This window comes from Coenobita brevimanus, chromosome 100 (genome assembly GCF_032717465.1).
Source record: "Coenobita brevimanus isolate Jiangsu-jjx chromosome 100, ASM3271746v2, whole genome shotgun sequence".
In the NCBI taxonomy this organism is placed as follows: Eukaryota; Metazoa; Arthropoda; class Malacostraca; order Decapoda; family Coenobitidae; genus Coenobita; species Coenobita brevimanus.
In genome coordinates this window covers 27610587-27626346 of record NC_137053.1, presented here as the reverse complement: position 1 = coordinate 27626346, position 15760 = coordinate 27610587, and the positions used below count along the sequence as shown (strand labels likewise).

Here is a 15760-nt window from a genome sequence, read left to right as displayed (position 1 = left end):
ACAGCATTCAACAACTTCTCATCTACTCCATATATTCTTAACACTTTCCACAATCCTTGTCTATGCACCCTGTCATATGCTTTCTCCAAATCCATGAAAGCCGCATACAACTTCTTTCCCTTCTCTAGAAACTTTTCCACTAAAGATCTAAGAATGAATATCTGATCTACACAACCTCTTCCCTTCCTAAAGCCTCCCTGTTCTTCTCCAACTAATTTCTCTGTTCTTTCTCTAACTCTGTCTATAAGTATCCTACCATACACTTTTCCTATTATACTAAGAAGACAAATGCCCCTATGATTACCACACACTTCTTTTTCCCCTTTTCCTTTGTACAAGGGAATAATTATACCTGACTTCCAATCCTCCGGGAGTCTACCTTCCTCCCAGGCCAATCTGCACATATTCCACATCCATTCTACTACTATCTCTCCCCCATGCTTCAGCATTTCACCACACACTCCATCAATTCCTGGGGCTTTCCCCGATTTAACTTTCTTCATTGCTTCCACAACTTCTATCCTACTAATTTCTTCCTGTCTTCTCACCTCCCTCCTTCTCCCAGCCATTCCCCAGCTACTTATACTCTCATTACTTCCATCCTCTACGTTCAACAATTCCTTAAAGTGTTCTCTCCATCTGCTCACTTTTTCTCCCTTCTCCACTAGTAATCTACCATTTTTACCTTTCACTCCCCTGCTAACTTCACTTCCACCCTGTCTTACTCTTTTCACTTCTCTCCAGAACATTTTCTTACAGTCCCTCCACTTTACACTCAAATTCCTTCCAAATTCCTCATCCACTCTCTTCTTACTCTCTCTTACTAATCTTTTCACCTCTCTCTTTCTTTCCACATATAACTCCCTCTTCCGCCTCTCAACTTCTTCCATGCCCCTATTTCTCATCCATTCATTGTATGCTTTCTTCTTTTGTGCCACAGCCTGTTTCACCTCTTCAGTCCACCACGCTGTTCCTTGCACCCCCCTCCGTCTTCTCTTCCTTCCACACACCACATCACATGATGCACATATTTCTTCTGTAAATATCTTACACACACCTTCCACGTCTCCCATCTGCTCCAATTCATATTTGCCCAATCGTTCCTCCACTTCTCTCTTATACTCTGCCTTTTTCTCATCCTCTTGTAACCTTTCCACTCTCCTTGCAACTACTCCTTCCTCTCGTCTTTCCCTTCTTCTATTCCTCCATCTTACTTGCATTCTAATTCTGGCCACCACCAAGTAGTGGACTTTTGTATATTGTGGTCATCATCTTGCTCGTCAGTGAAGAATTCACGAACTCTGTACATAAGTCCTAATTTTTTAGAAGCATTTTCAACAAGATGTTTAACTAAGCTATCCAGCTTAGGTTAGGGTTTAGAGTAACACCTAGGATATCAACTGTAGTGGATAAGGGTATACTGACATCATTTAAAATTATGTGAGAGTCTGAGGGATTCTTTCTGTTGGAGAAATTAACGTATTTAGTTTTCTGAGCAATAAATGAGACCAGATTTGTTTGTCCCCATTGATTAGTTTTAGAAAGGTCCTGGTTCAGAGAAACTGCTGTGTTTATCCCTTCGTGGGCAGATGGAGTCCCTGCGGACCCCAGCATGTTTTTAAAATGTTGCCATTAAGCCCCCAACAAACACTGAACCATTGGCACAGTAATGGCCCAATAATGGTTTTCCTGTACATGAAGTATTGGCCCATACTTTCGGATTCTACTGTCAGTAATGGGTCAATGTAAATCCATTATGCGTTTGCACCCCGGTCCATTAACGGCCATGTATCAATCTGATTTTGGGCCAATTATTGTCTTCAATTATAGTTCCAATAGCCGATATAAATAAGATTTAAATTCATGCCTTCATTTTTCATGGACCTCAGCCAGATTTCATCAATTTACCAAAACCGTATGATGTTAGGCCAAGCTCTCTTTATATCCTGAATAGTGTCAAACCATGAATGTCTGAAATGAGAGAATTTAAATTACATAAACAGGCGAGTTTCGAACCTGCATCCACGCAACTCATACACCAACACACTGCCCACTGCTCCACCAGGGATCAGTAAGTGAGGTAAGTTTAATTTTTTTATAGACCTAATTATATATATATATATATATATATATATATATATATATATATATTATATTTTACGCTCCTCTCTGTTGTGTATGTGGTTCTGGGGAGTGTAAATTAAATGCCTCAATAACATAGCCTGCCTTTTACTTTTTTTTTTTTTTTCACTTAGCTCAAAGGCAGTATAAGACAATAATGGGGCTCTAACTACATCCTGTCTATCTTCGATCGTGACTGTCAGCATATTCTAATGCATTAGAATCAGTTATAACGTATTATTCAAGAGAGACAGTTGCCAATTTAAGTAGAAACAGCATAGCAGAAACTATTATCCTTATATTTGAAGCAAACAGTTCCATAAAATATTAAGAAAATACATATATGTTTTTGGAATATTCTCTCATTCCAAATATTGACATTTTGTTGTTCCTATATGTGAGAATATTGTCTGTGATGTGATGAATGTTATTTAACTTTATGCATGATACTGGGTACTGATAGTATCTTTACCAGATTAATAACACAATATTTATATCAAATAAGCATTTAGTTTCTAATATACAGTCGTTGAACAAAAATAAAAACAGGAAATATTACCTTTCAAGCTCATAAAGTAAGATGTTATGGTGGTCAAATGGATGCAAGAATGATTGGCATAATGTGATGATGCAGGTTCGAATCCCAGGCAGTGTAATTTTTATATATTTTTTTCTACTGTATATTTTTTTTAAGAAGCCGTCTTCATGCTTATATTACACAAGAGTGTATACAGGTTAGCAGGAGCGCACCCGGGGGGGGGGGAGGCCCGTCCCCCTCTTAGCTCTCTGGGTCCCTTAAAAATTTATATATATTTATTTCGATAACAGCAAAACATGAAAAATTGGCAAGTACAAACAAAGAGTAACACATGAGCCAGCAGCTCTCTGACTCTAAACCTGCATATGACCCAGTAATTATCGGATTACCAGACCTCACCTCACTATGCCCCCCCCCCCTCTTAGAAAATTCCTGGGTGTGCCCCTGCAGGTTAGCCATATACATTGATTTCGGTGTTTGGTTTTCACTGCTGCCTGATATTGATAATCATATATTGTGCCAATTAAGATCCAATTCCTTAAAATCCAATATCTTGAAGCATGTACTGGGGCAATATGGAACCAGATCATGCATACCAATACTCTCTAATAATATAAATCGTGCATTGGGCCGATACAAATCCATTTCCTGCAAGCCATGATCCGTTATAAACTTCATGAATCCAATAATTTCCAGAATCGGTCCATTACTCATATGTTTGTGGGGCCATTTTTTACTTCACAGCCTGGCCTCTCATGACTTTTATTGTAGCTGGTTATTTTATATCCTGATAAAATTTGAGCAAAAAATCTCGCACGATTAAGGAGTGACAGTGCAATAAGTGTCAGAGGGGTCCGCCAGGACCCCACCTGGCCTTTCGTGTGACAAATTTTTTTCATATATTTTTTTCAGATAATTCAGATTATAAACATTAGGACAATGTCAATATCAGTAGCAAAGTTTTATGCCTCAATGGCGGTTGCAGAAGGTGACCAAGAAGAAGAAAATTATTCAGATGGTGATTTATCTGTATCCGATGCTGATGATTATGAAGTGCTTGAACGGTCGGATAGTGAAATTAATGTGAGTAGTATTGAGTCTCCTGTGAGTGCTGATGATGATTCTGAAAATGCAAATGGTGGTGGTAGTAATACAAAAGATGCTCATCAAGAGGATAAAACAAAAAATTGTTGTACCAAATTTGAGCATAATAGGGATAGTTCTATTTTATGATCATGCTAATTAACTTTACACATGAACTTGATATTAATTTGAGAACCTGTTCCAAGAATACTGACAATCAGACATTCAAATAAGTGTAGAATCAGTACTTCCACACTCAAACTTTAATAAAATTGTGATAAAATGAAAAAAAATTAAAATAATAATAATAAAAAAATGGGACACTTGGTCGGTCGGTTCCACGTGACGTGTCCTGGCCAATATATGTATAAAGTTTAGTAGATATAACTTTATGAATATGTATAATGTATAAAGTTTAGTAGATATAACTTTATGAATATGGCAGAAATACACCATTATGGTTTGGGGTCCGCCGGGACCCCATCGGCCTTCCATGTAACTTGGTAACTCCTGGCCAACGAAGGGTTATTTGGGAATTTTATAATATCAAATTGTGTAAAGGAGGTGCTAAATGTGAAAGAACTATGAGGCTTCGGTTGAATCATCAGCATAAGAGTGTATTGGGTTGTGAGTGACAGATAGGAGGTCATATATATGAATAGGAAAGAGGGTTGGGGCCAAAACTGATCCCTGAGGTACGCCAGCATTTATGGAATGAAACTGAGAATAAATTCCATCTACCATGACTCGTATTTTTCTATTATGAAGGTAAGAAGAAATTAGAGGAACCAGTGATGCAAGGCTATAGTGTGACAACTTAGACAATAAGGCTCCGTCACTTGTAACGGTGATCCTGATTGGCTGCTGTATTTTATAAAGTAATTATTATGGAAAAACGGAATAATCATCGACAGATATGTATGCACATTTATGTTAAATAATTATTTGTGGCAGTGTTCCTCATGAGCTTTTTTTTTTTTTTTTCTTGAAGGTGTGACAGAATTTTATTAGAAAGAAAACGCCAGATTTGGCAGTATCTTACTCCCTGGCTTACCACACGATACCTTAAGGCCAGCATCAATATAATACTGTATTTGGTCACCGCAGTTCAAGAGGTTTTAATGAAAAAGTCCTTCACAATATGTAGATCAATATATTCTTATTATTAAAGCAATGACTGCCATAATACAATGAAGGTAAGCAGAGACAACACTTTACCATCCTGCTTTGCCACTTCCAACACAGCAGGTCGGAGGCCAGTCGAGTCAGAGTGACAAACTGTTCCATCCCATATCACCTAGACATATGATACACTTCGGTATTAAAACTAATTTTATTAGTTAGCGACCTAATTATGTCTCCCCATAATTCAGGGAGTGTTACTGGGAGGTGTAAGGCTTGCAGATCACACCTTGCATGAACCTTCGATAAAAGTGATACATCCTCATGCAATAATACTATTATAGTCTGCTTCATATGCATCAGGGAATATTTGGTGGAAAGTATTATCACTTATTCTCCAAACGATAAAATCTAAATACTAGGTCATTACTTTTACTGACATGTGTCGGATGAAAGCTGTGTAAAGACAAAACTAAAGTGACTGTTTCATCAACCCACAACCCTGCACCTTGAAACTTGTTGCACAAAAATAAATTCGATATGATTCCCATGGATGTGGTTCATGATATCTTTTGCTACTGGTGAACAATATTACCATATCCATTGATACTACTCTCATTCATATTTGTAAAGTATCAGAATCATCATCAATAAGGCCAACTGCCTAACTGTCAGTCATCCGGGGTAATGCCTCGCATTTCACCTTTTATCAATTTACTGTTAAAAATTACTTCGTCCCTCCGTCTCCCTGCTTCTGTGCCTGTCCCGTCCCCTGCGTATGAGGCATCACACGTTTTTGTTGTCTACATGACCGTAAATGTTTTCTAACTGGCGTGCATGTTTGTTTTATGTGCATGGAGCAGTTAGCTGAAAAAACATCAAGGGGCAAATGCTTTATCATTTGCTTTTAGCACAATGGAAGAACACCGTAGCAATTGAGATTTCGTTGCATCTTATAATACTAGTCACTCACACTATTCACACTTGATCAACTTTCTCTCCCACATTCCACACTGGTGACCACTGTCATGCTTACCCATCTTACCTCCCACCACTACGCCTTCTTGAAACCCTAACTCACAGTCCCTCACCACTGACTCTTGCAGTAAACCCATGATACATAGCTTATATAACCACAAATAATTATGTAAAACCTATCATAGTTTGTTTCTTGTCTCAAGAAGCAAGGATGATGATCATTTATATTTGAATTTGTGTGTTGTGAAAAATACCTAAGTGTCTGCACCATATTAGATATAAGGAAACGTATATATCACATTAATTGCCAGCATTAAGCATGTATCCTTAACCCGACAACTACAACATTAGGTCTCCTGGTCTACCCCCCTTGCACAAAAAAACGGGATTTTTTTTTCTCCAAAATAAATTTTACCCGTATGAAATGAATGAGTGCATGGAAAAGTATAGGAGAAACAAATGAGTTCATTATTTACCTAAGTACAGCCGTGATGAAGTAATGAGAACATTCCTGGTCTACCCGTCCCCCATGCGCAAGAAAACGGGAATTATTTTCTAAAAAATAATTTTTGTTCGTACGAAATGAAAGAGTGTATGGAAAGGTATAGGAAAAACAAATATGAATTCATTATTTACCTTAGTTCAGCATGAAGACAGTCCTCGTCTACCCCCCATGCACAAAAATCCAGGAACTTTATTTCTCTAAGAAAATTTTTTTGCTCAAATGAAATGAAAGAGTGCACTGAAAAGTATAGGAAAAACAAATATGAGTTCATTATTTACCTTAATTCAGCCATAGTGAAGTAATGAAAACATATGGGAGAAATATGTAGTGTGCCTGTTCCAAAAAAAGCTTGCTCATAATGACGTACATAACAGCTGCAAGTTTTCCATCATATGATGTACATTGCAGCTGTCAGATTAAGGACTTTTCACGTAGCATATTATATATGATTAAGAGATAACAATACCTGTATGAACAAAAATGGAATGCATGACGGTGGAATGGGTGATGGTGAGTGTGAACTGAGATAATGAGGGAACAGACTTCGTGGTTAGACAGTTGGAGTTTTTGATGATGGGTTATGATGCTTTACAAATAGAAGTGAGAGTAATATCAATGGATATGGTAATTTTGTTCACCAGTAGATAAAAGTATCGTGAACTACATCCATGGGAATCATAGCGAATATATTTTAGTGCGACCAGTGTTAAGGAGAAGGGTTGCGGGTTGACGAAACAATCATTTTAGTTTTGTCTTTACCTAGCTTTCATCCGGCACATGTCAGTAAAAGAAATAACTTAGTGATTATATTATGTCGTTTGGAGAATCACTGATATTACTTTCCACCATATTCCCTGTTACATATCAATCAGGCTATAATAGTAATATTGCCTGGAGATATTTCACTTTTATGGAGAGCTCATGCAGGGTTTGATCTGCAAGCCTTACACCTCACAGTAACACCCTCCGAATTATGGAAGACATAATGAGGTCGCTAATTAATAAATTTAGTTTTAGTGTAGAAGTGTATCGTATGTCTTGGTGATTTAGTAAGGAACAGTTGTCACCCTGACTCGACTGGCCTCCGACCTGCTGTGTTGGAGGTGGCAAAGCAGGATGGTAAACTGTTGTCACTATTTAATTTCAGTTAATGACCTTCATTGTTATATGGCAGCCATTGCGTTAACAATAAGAATGTTTTGATCTACATACTGTGAAGAACATTTTCATTTCGAGCTCTTAAATTCCGACGACCAATATTATATTCACGCTGGCCTTCTGATATCATCTGGTAAGCCATGGAGTAAGATACTTCAACATCTGGTATGTTTTCTTCCAATAAGATTCTATCACACCTTTAAGGGGAAAAAAAAAAAAAAAACTTATAAGGAACACTGGTACAAATAATTATTTAACATAAATGTGCATACATATGTGTCGACGATTATTTCGTTTTTCCATAATAACTGCACTATAAAATACAGCAGCCAATCAGGATAACCGTTACAAGTGCTGAAGTTCATTCGTAGAATTCTACGCTTTACTCCGGCAGGTTACCAGGTATTGCCAACTAGCCACTTGATGTGTGGCAGGCTCCTATGTCTGCAAATGTACATAACTGTCTTGGATATGGTATTACACACCTACCCATGAAATATTTTTGCTCAGCTCGCTATAATTGCAGAAACTGTGGTAAAAAGTTACTTACCAAGTTCGTGGGAAACAGGAACTACCCTGGAAGGACTCACTCCTGTCAAAGCCTCAGCGACTTGCCAGTTAGTCCAATAACCCATAGCTTAGCATGACATGATACTTTCAGTAATTTATTTCATCTTTCCCTTTCTTCTCCTAACAACTGTCAGTTGTGCATTCAATTTCATGATCAAAAAAACTTTTTTCGACAAGTCTGAGCCTTCCTCAGATGCTATTGTCATGGTAAATGGATCAGGAAGTTCATGAATTTCGATTTTATTAGACTTTGTTTCTTGAGTCAACCTAGGTGGAAAGGTTGAGCGATGGTTGATAGCCAAATATTCTACAAAAACTGTGTGGTGCTGCTCCTACAAGAAACATTGCTGTGCATTGTTAACAGTCGCACTTACGAGATAGGTCACCTGCCACTTGAACTGATATATGTGGGGCAGGTCGCACACCACGGGTTAAAAACTATGGCCATGCATAATGTATTTGCTGGGCCCCACTGAACCCCCCCCCCCCTTCCCAGTAAGGGGCAATCTTCCGCGGTTCCATCCTTCCCAAAATGTGGCTGGAATGAACATGTCAGTGTGCAACATTTCATGTTTTTCAGCTAAAGAAACATTGGCTGTGCATAATAACAGTGTCTTAGACCACTGGGGGCCGCCCCCTTGTGACGGGCAGGCACTCTCACCATGCGGCGAGGGAAGCTCAGCCACTACAAATATTTATGCTTCTAGTTACTGTAAAACAAAAATTAATGGCTGTGCTTAACAGCTAAGGGCAGAGCGGCTCTCAGGGGTTCCTCTCTGCCTGAATCCTGGCCCGAAGGGAATCCTACCACTGTGTAAATTTTGTTTTCCTGATATTCCTCCCATAACGCTTGGATTCCATTCTTCAAGAAAGTACAGTAACTGAGCGAGTAAGTGAGGGAGGGACACAGTTAGGAATAAGCAGCTTAATACATTTGGCCACCCTTGTAGGCGAAGCAAAAATGGAGGGACCGGGGTGATTTATGAGAGAAAACGAGAAATGAAAATGACCAATAAATGGCGGTAAATAAAAAGAAAAAACGGAGAGGGGGGGGGGACGGCGGAGAAGACTGATGACAAGGAGGAGGAGAAAAATTTAAATGGAGTGAGGGAAACATACGAGGAAAATGAATTGAGAGAGAGAGAGAGAGAGAGAGAGAGAGAGAGAGAGAGAGAGAGAGAGAGAGAGAGAATGTGGAGAAAAATAAGTGCAGCAAAAAATTTTATCGAAGAATAATAGATAACATAAGCACAAAGAAAGACAGATAAGTAATGGAAGAGAGAACATTAGAGAAGGACATGGTAATGAAAGAAAACAAAAATGATGAATGAAGAGGAAGGGGAAGAGGAGATGATGACAGAGTAACAAATGAGAGAGAGAGAGAGAGAGAGAGAGAGAGAGAGGAGAAAAAGAAGAAAAGGAAGAAAAAGAAAAGAATGAGGAGGAGGAGGAGAAGGAGGATAATAAGATAGTAGTGAACAGAGATTACTTTTTTCCAGAATGCAGATGATTATTATCACTTATGAAGCACATGTATTAAGAGCGCTATCGAATGAGAATATAACTTCATCAGTGCGAAAAGGCTCTCTTACACTAAGTATTTTCGTCATGTAGCAACAAGAACATAATAACAAATCATCATTATCATCAGCATCATAATCCGGCTTCTGCTGCAAGTGGGAGGAGGTATGGTACAGTTAGCAGGACTGTGAAGGAATATGACAGCGGGAGAACTAATTAACAGCATGCACAGTGAAATGAGCCACACACCTATTCATTCATTATCCAAGCCACAGAAATCCTGGCTCCACCTGGCAAGTACACATTTCCACTCCTACCTCCATAACTGCCAGACTTTGCATTCTGTAGGGATCGGCCCACTAACATATTAGTCTTCGAGTCACTTAGCGTAGTCAGGAAAGAACTGAGCCAAACTAAAGCCACCAGTGCGGGTTCAACAATATTTTCTGTGTCTCACTGAATACCAGGCAATGTTTTCCAGGGCTGAGTTATGTTCTCAAAGATTCTCTAGTTGAAACTTTTTGTGGATCCCTTAAAATTCTTTTTATAATATAAAGTAAGATCCTAGAACTACCCTCGTACGGTCGTCTTAGGCCCTTTTGTGCCATTTTAGGCCAAAAGCTCCCACGTGTTCTGCAACAAACAGCTTATTTGCTCTAGGCACCTAGAAGACAGTTAACTCCACCACCATCAAGTTACAAGAGATTCCCTTGTCGTTCATGTCTCCCTACACATTTCCCCACATAGCCTCATATATACCTATCAAACAGTCAAGTTGATGATTGTCAAGATAAAAAAAGTGGTTCCCCAACACTTGTCATGCACTCCTCCTTACAAAATTCATCCAGAAAGTTCGACCCGATGGCAGTTTCCTAGTCTCGTCAGCCTCCAAACTCCTCTTTCTCACAGACGCATTTACCAAATCAATCCACCTCTTTCTTGATCTACCATACCTCCTTCCACCTTCAGACTCACTCACATATTCACCACCCCATTTATGCTAATTCTCTTCATTTGACCATACCGTTTAAGTACGCTCTCTACAGTTTTGCCGTTCATGGACTTCATTACTCCACATCTTTCACAAATCATAATATTTATTATCCTATCCACTCTCCACATTCCCCATACATTTTTCATGAATCACATCTCTACTGCTGTAACTCCTGACTTTTCTGTTTTCATGCCACAACCACGGTCTCAAACCTAGAAACTGATGTGTATATCAGAACTCTTTCATGCAATCTTCTTGCAGCTGCCAAACCTTCAGGGTCTTCATAGCACTAGGCACTCCTTCCAAATGCCACTCTACTTTCCACTTTCCTTGCACATTTGCTTCTCTTTTCCGTCATTGTTCCCAGGTACTTAATCTCTCACCAATTAAAATATCTTCACTTTCACCAGTGTTTTGCTTAACAATACCCCTAGTTGGACCTCTCACGTGAGATCACTTGTAAAAAACCTTTCACTTGTTAAAACCTCATAGAAACTTGGATTATTATACAGAACCCAAAACTCCTTCATCGACGGGCAGTTAGCTGTAATTTACAAGAGTCATGTGCGCTCTCAGGTCAAATATTGCCCACCCTTGTGGAGTGGATGTGGAGAGGTTGCACTAAAACAACTGAACAAAATTCAGAACAGTCATAAGAATAATTAATAATCCAGCATTTACAAATGAACTACCTTCCCTACACATAAGGCAGAATGTTGCGTCCCTTACGTTATTTTACAGATACTTTTATGGCAGATGCTCAGACGAATTTGCATCCATTATGCAACCTCTCCACACCTTACCCCGTGCTACACAGGCATCTGGTAGCTCTCTTGACTGGAGTATCACACTGCCATATTGCAGAACTTCTGCAAATCAGAATTCATTTATTCCCCAAACTTCTTGGAACTTCCTTCCCGAGATTGCTTTTCTGCAGAACTTTTACCTATAGCAGCTTAAGTCCAACTGTTACATTCTCTTTTCTTTTTCTATGAACAGAGGACACCTGTAATCTGGTGTATGGATTTTTTTAAACTGCTTGCCTGAATCTTGCGATTCTTCAAGCATGTTGGTGAGTTCCATATGTTTGTATGTCTGTCTGTCTGCATTCTACAGGTCACAGACTTGCACCAATCGTTCTGAAAAAAACAAATAAATAAATAAATCAGAAGGTAGATATCCAAAACCCCTGGAAGCCTATTGTTTTTCATCAAAATCGGCTAAAACCCTGGGCTGGGTGGGGGACTGAAACCCCTCAACGGCCGTGGATTCGAAAATCATCCAGACCCAGTGGCTGGCCCTGGCACCATTTTTCCAAATTTCGAAATCTGTAAAGTGTGACTCCATCACTGAATGTGGTTAAATCACGACTTTCCTCGTCCAACATGATTTGAAAATATGCCTCACGCATATCAAGAGTCACATAGTAATTATGACCTGCGGCCTGCTCGACTAACTCTTCCAGTCTGGGCAGTGGATTGATATCCGTGGCTAGATGTTGATTCACGTGGCGATAATCTAAACACATGCGCTTGCTGCTGTCCGGCTTGTTAACTAATACAATAGGAGATAACCAGGCAGCTGTTGATCTTTCAATAATTTCTCTCTCTTCCATGTCTTGCAACATTTCAGCGATTACCTGATTAGCTTGTTCAGGGTATCGATAGATCGGTCCACAGCTGGGCTGTGGATCTGCTACTTTAATGTGAACGGGGGGACCGCTGATGGTTCCTAGTTCTCCTTTTTCCAAAATCAAGAGAGGATCGTGTTGCAGAATTACGTTAGCTAATTCTTGTTGAGCTGAATCTAAGTGTGGCCATGTCTGTTCGTCAATTAGCTTTCGGAGTCGTTGAACATGAGTTCCGCTTACATCAGTTCGATCACTGGTAGGGATCAGGTCATTATGGATTTTGGTTACTGAGTTGACTGTACTTACAGGAGGGTCGTCAATGATTTCATATGAGCCTAGAATGGTACCTATCCGAAACAGTTTGTCTTGTTTGGCTCTATTATTGAGGGGCAAATAGACTAGGCCCTCTGAATTCACCTGTAATAAGTAAGGGTGACTATTGTGACTGAAACGTGCTTGTGGGTAAAATAGTAAAGTGGTTTTAGGCTCCTCACTCACTGGCACGGCAATGAATTTGGTTTGATATGGGGTGAGTCTCTCTACTGTTACAAGATAAATTTGCTTCAACTGTTGAAGGTTCCTGACGGCTCTGATAGGTGTGGCCTGGACTCGTTCAACTTTTCCTTTTCGCCGCGGAACGTAGTTCACAACGTACGGGGCTCCTCCCCACATTAGCGCTCGTTGTGCACCATTCCAGATCAACGGAGATTGTCCGAGGACATCACATCCCAACAATATTTCAGTAGTCAAGTAGGCGTTCGGAACGACTGGAAACCACTGTTGATGAACTTTCTCATCTCCCACTCTAATATCTACTTTGACCATACCCAGGATACGGAGTGGCGCTCCTGTGACTCCCTGTAATCTCGGTGGATTTCTCCTCGTGTTTATTTCTGTTCCTAACCGCTTCGCAGTGGCCTCTTTAAGTAAGGTATATCCACTCCCTGTGTCAACAACAGTTTCCACTATTTTATCATTCACGTTGACACTTATTGTGGGCGATGTTATACCTGCGGTTAGTCAAATAGCCTGATGGGGGAACTTTGAGTGGCGGTCTGCCTCACATTTGGACTGGGTGGGTGAAATCTGTGATTGACCCACATCGCTGCGCTGCGGTTTATGCGCCCTGGGCAATCAGTACTGCCTCTATGACATCCCAACCTACGGCAATCAAAACAGTGGCCTGGTGGTGATTTCGCCCAACATTCTTGCAACGTGTGTGAACTCTTCAGACAATGACTACAGTATTTTCGCCTCGGTGTTACGGGAGTAGATTGTTTTTGATTGAGTTGTTCTAAATTTGTTTTCAAATCCCTTAATTGAGCTCTCAATTCAGTCACTTCCTTGTCCGACTCGGATTGGCAGTTATCATGGGATGGTCTTGGTGGATTATCAACTACATTGGTATCTGAGGGATTTTCACTTTTATTGTCTCTATCTGGCATTGCATTAACTCTGGTGGTATACCTCTCTTCGAGAAGCTGCCTTTCATTTTCGATCCTGTCAATGAATTTACGGAGTGGATATCCGTCATCAAGGTAACCTTCCAATTTTTCCCTAGACTCAAGCGGAAGACCATACCACAGTTTCTTCTTGATCCGTTTATCTCGCGAGGGAAACTTTTCTTTTGGGAACTTTGTTTCGAGAGCCGCATGCTTACACATGAACCTATGTACAAACGCCTGGGGTGATTCCTCTCAGTCATAGGTCATGTTCTCTAACTCTTGCCAAGCTCGATCTACACTCAGCTCGATGGCAAACTCCGCATTCAAGAATTTTTTAAGCTCGGGCCATGACAGTGCAAAATGTTTCTTTTGATAATTATGAACAAAAGTGGCCAATTCAGAACCCATTCGACTCTTGGCAACCTGGATTCTAGTTGCGTTGCTAGTATGAGTTTGTTCCACCGCCTCACAAAACATTTCGAGGCGAGATGTAGCTTCTATCCCTTGTAGCTGATTCAATTCCAAAATTGGGATATCGCGCGGTTTTGTGAGAGAGTGGTGTGAACTCATAATGTGTGAACAAGGGGTCGAGTGTGAAAGCAGCGTTCTGTTAGTAGCACCGAACTGTTCCTCAGCCTCATCCAATTGAATGGTTACATGATCTCGCCCTACTTGTGACGGACGATCAGCTTCCGGCTGTGTCTGAGCAAACAACTGTCCATATAGAGACATGGTGACCCTAATGTACTATTCTTACTCACAAAAAGAAAGGAAATTAAATTTTGAAATGTTCTCTCTCTACCTTTCACTTCCCTTAACTTTCTCACCAACGCCACTAATTTGGGAACGATGAGTATCCCACCGCTATTGCCACCAGTGTAATGGTAAGACTTTTTATGCCACTGGCTGACACCAATGTAATGATGAAAATATTATCCCACCGGTTGACACCAGTTTAAAGTTAGTGATATTTATATTCTTACCTGTTGTGGGTACTGATCAACTCATCCATGGATATACAAGTGGTACTCGACTTAGTATAACAGTTTATAGAAAATATTTAAAATATTGTGGTAGCGTTTATAGTTTTTGGCCGAGCTTAGATTTAGTCGGTACCACAGGTGGTTATCGTTCCCTCAGCGAAGGAATCTTGAATTGGAAGGGGAGTGAATTTGGCTTGAGGACATAATTTCCTTGATTAGGTCTACTAATAAAGAAAAGAAAATGATATATATTTTACTCTGCTTTAATAATTCTGTTAATTTCCACAAAAACATTTCCTTTATTTCCTAATTACATGACCCTTTTTAGTATGAGAGAAGATTGTATATGTTACCAAGGTTTTTGGGTGATCATTCCTCTAACATTATTACCAGACGAAACAATTTGATACACGCGAGGTATGGAGTCGTTGTACTTTACTTTCTTTTTGGCCGTTACTCTTGGGCTCAACAATGGCCTCAAGACAGGGACATTTTTACGGGTATGAATTGTCTGTTCGTGCTGGCATAGCCTCGAATCAATAAGAATGATTATTTGTGTTCATCTTTCACCCATATAATATATTCTCCTCGTGTAATTTTCTCGATTCCCACACCAAGTCAGTATTATTTTCAGTTCATCATTAACAATGTTATATAGTCACTAGAAATACATAATCTCTCGGGCTTGTCTAGCCTCGAGGAATAATTAAAAAAAAGAAATATAATCACCAAGAACACCCAATCACTCGGGCTTGTTTAGCCTCGAGGTACAACTCAAATATCACATTATTGCTCACAATCAGTAAGTTCCCTTCCACGCTCCTGATTATTTTTTTTTTCTAATAAACTAATTTTAAAGAAAGAGAACAGTTAATGAATTTGAATTTTTCCTTTCCGTTACAGAACATATCACTTTTATATTTCTATTCCTTATCTACAAAAAAGAAGTTCACTTGATAGGATCATTAATAACACATCAACTACTTTCGGTTTTTAAAATAACTCGTGGGTAGTGTAAGTGTAAGTGTAAAAGTCTACGGGCAATACTATGGGAATAACGTCGTGCTCACACGGACATCGCCAGTGTCTGGGGGACTAAACGAACGCCCATT

The 15760-nt window shown here is 39.7% G+C and overlaps 1 protein-coding gene across 1 annotated transcript in view; it reads left to right on the top strand.

The window, feature by feature from the left end:
- Nucleotides 1–15760, top strand: part of LOC145414614 (kin of IRRE-like protein 1) — a 1118604-nt gene that overhangs the window by 722703 nt on the left and 380141 nt on the right. The gene's annotated exons all lie outside the window — the stretch shown is intronic.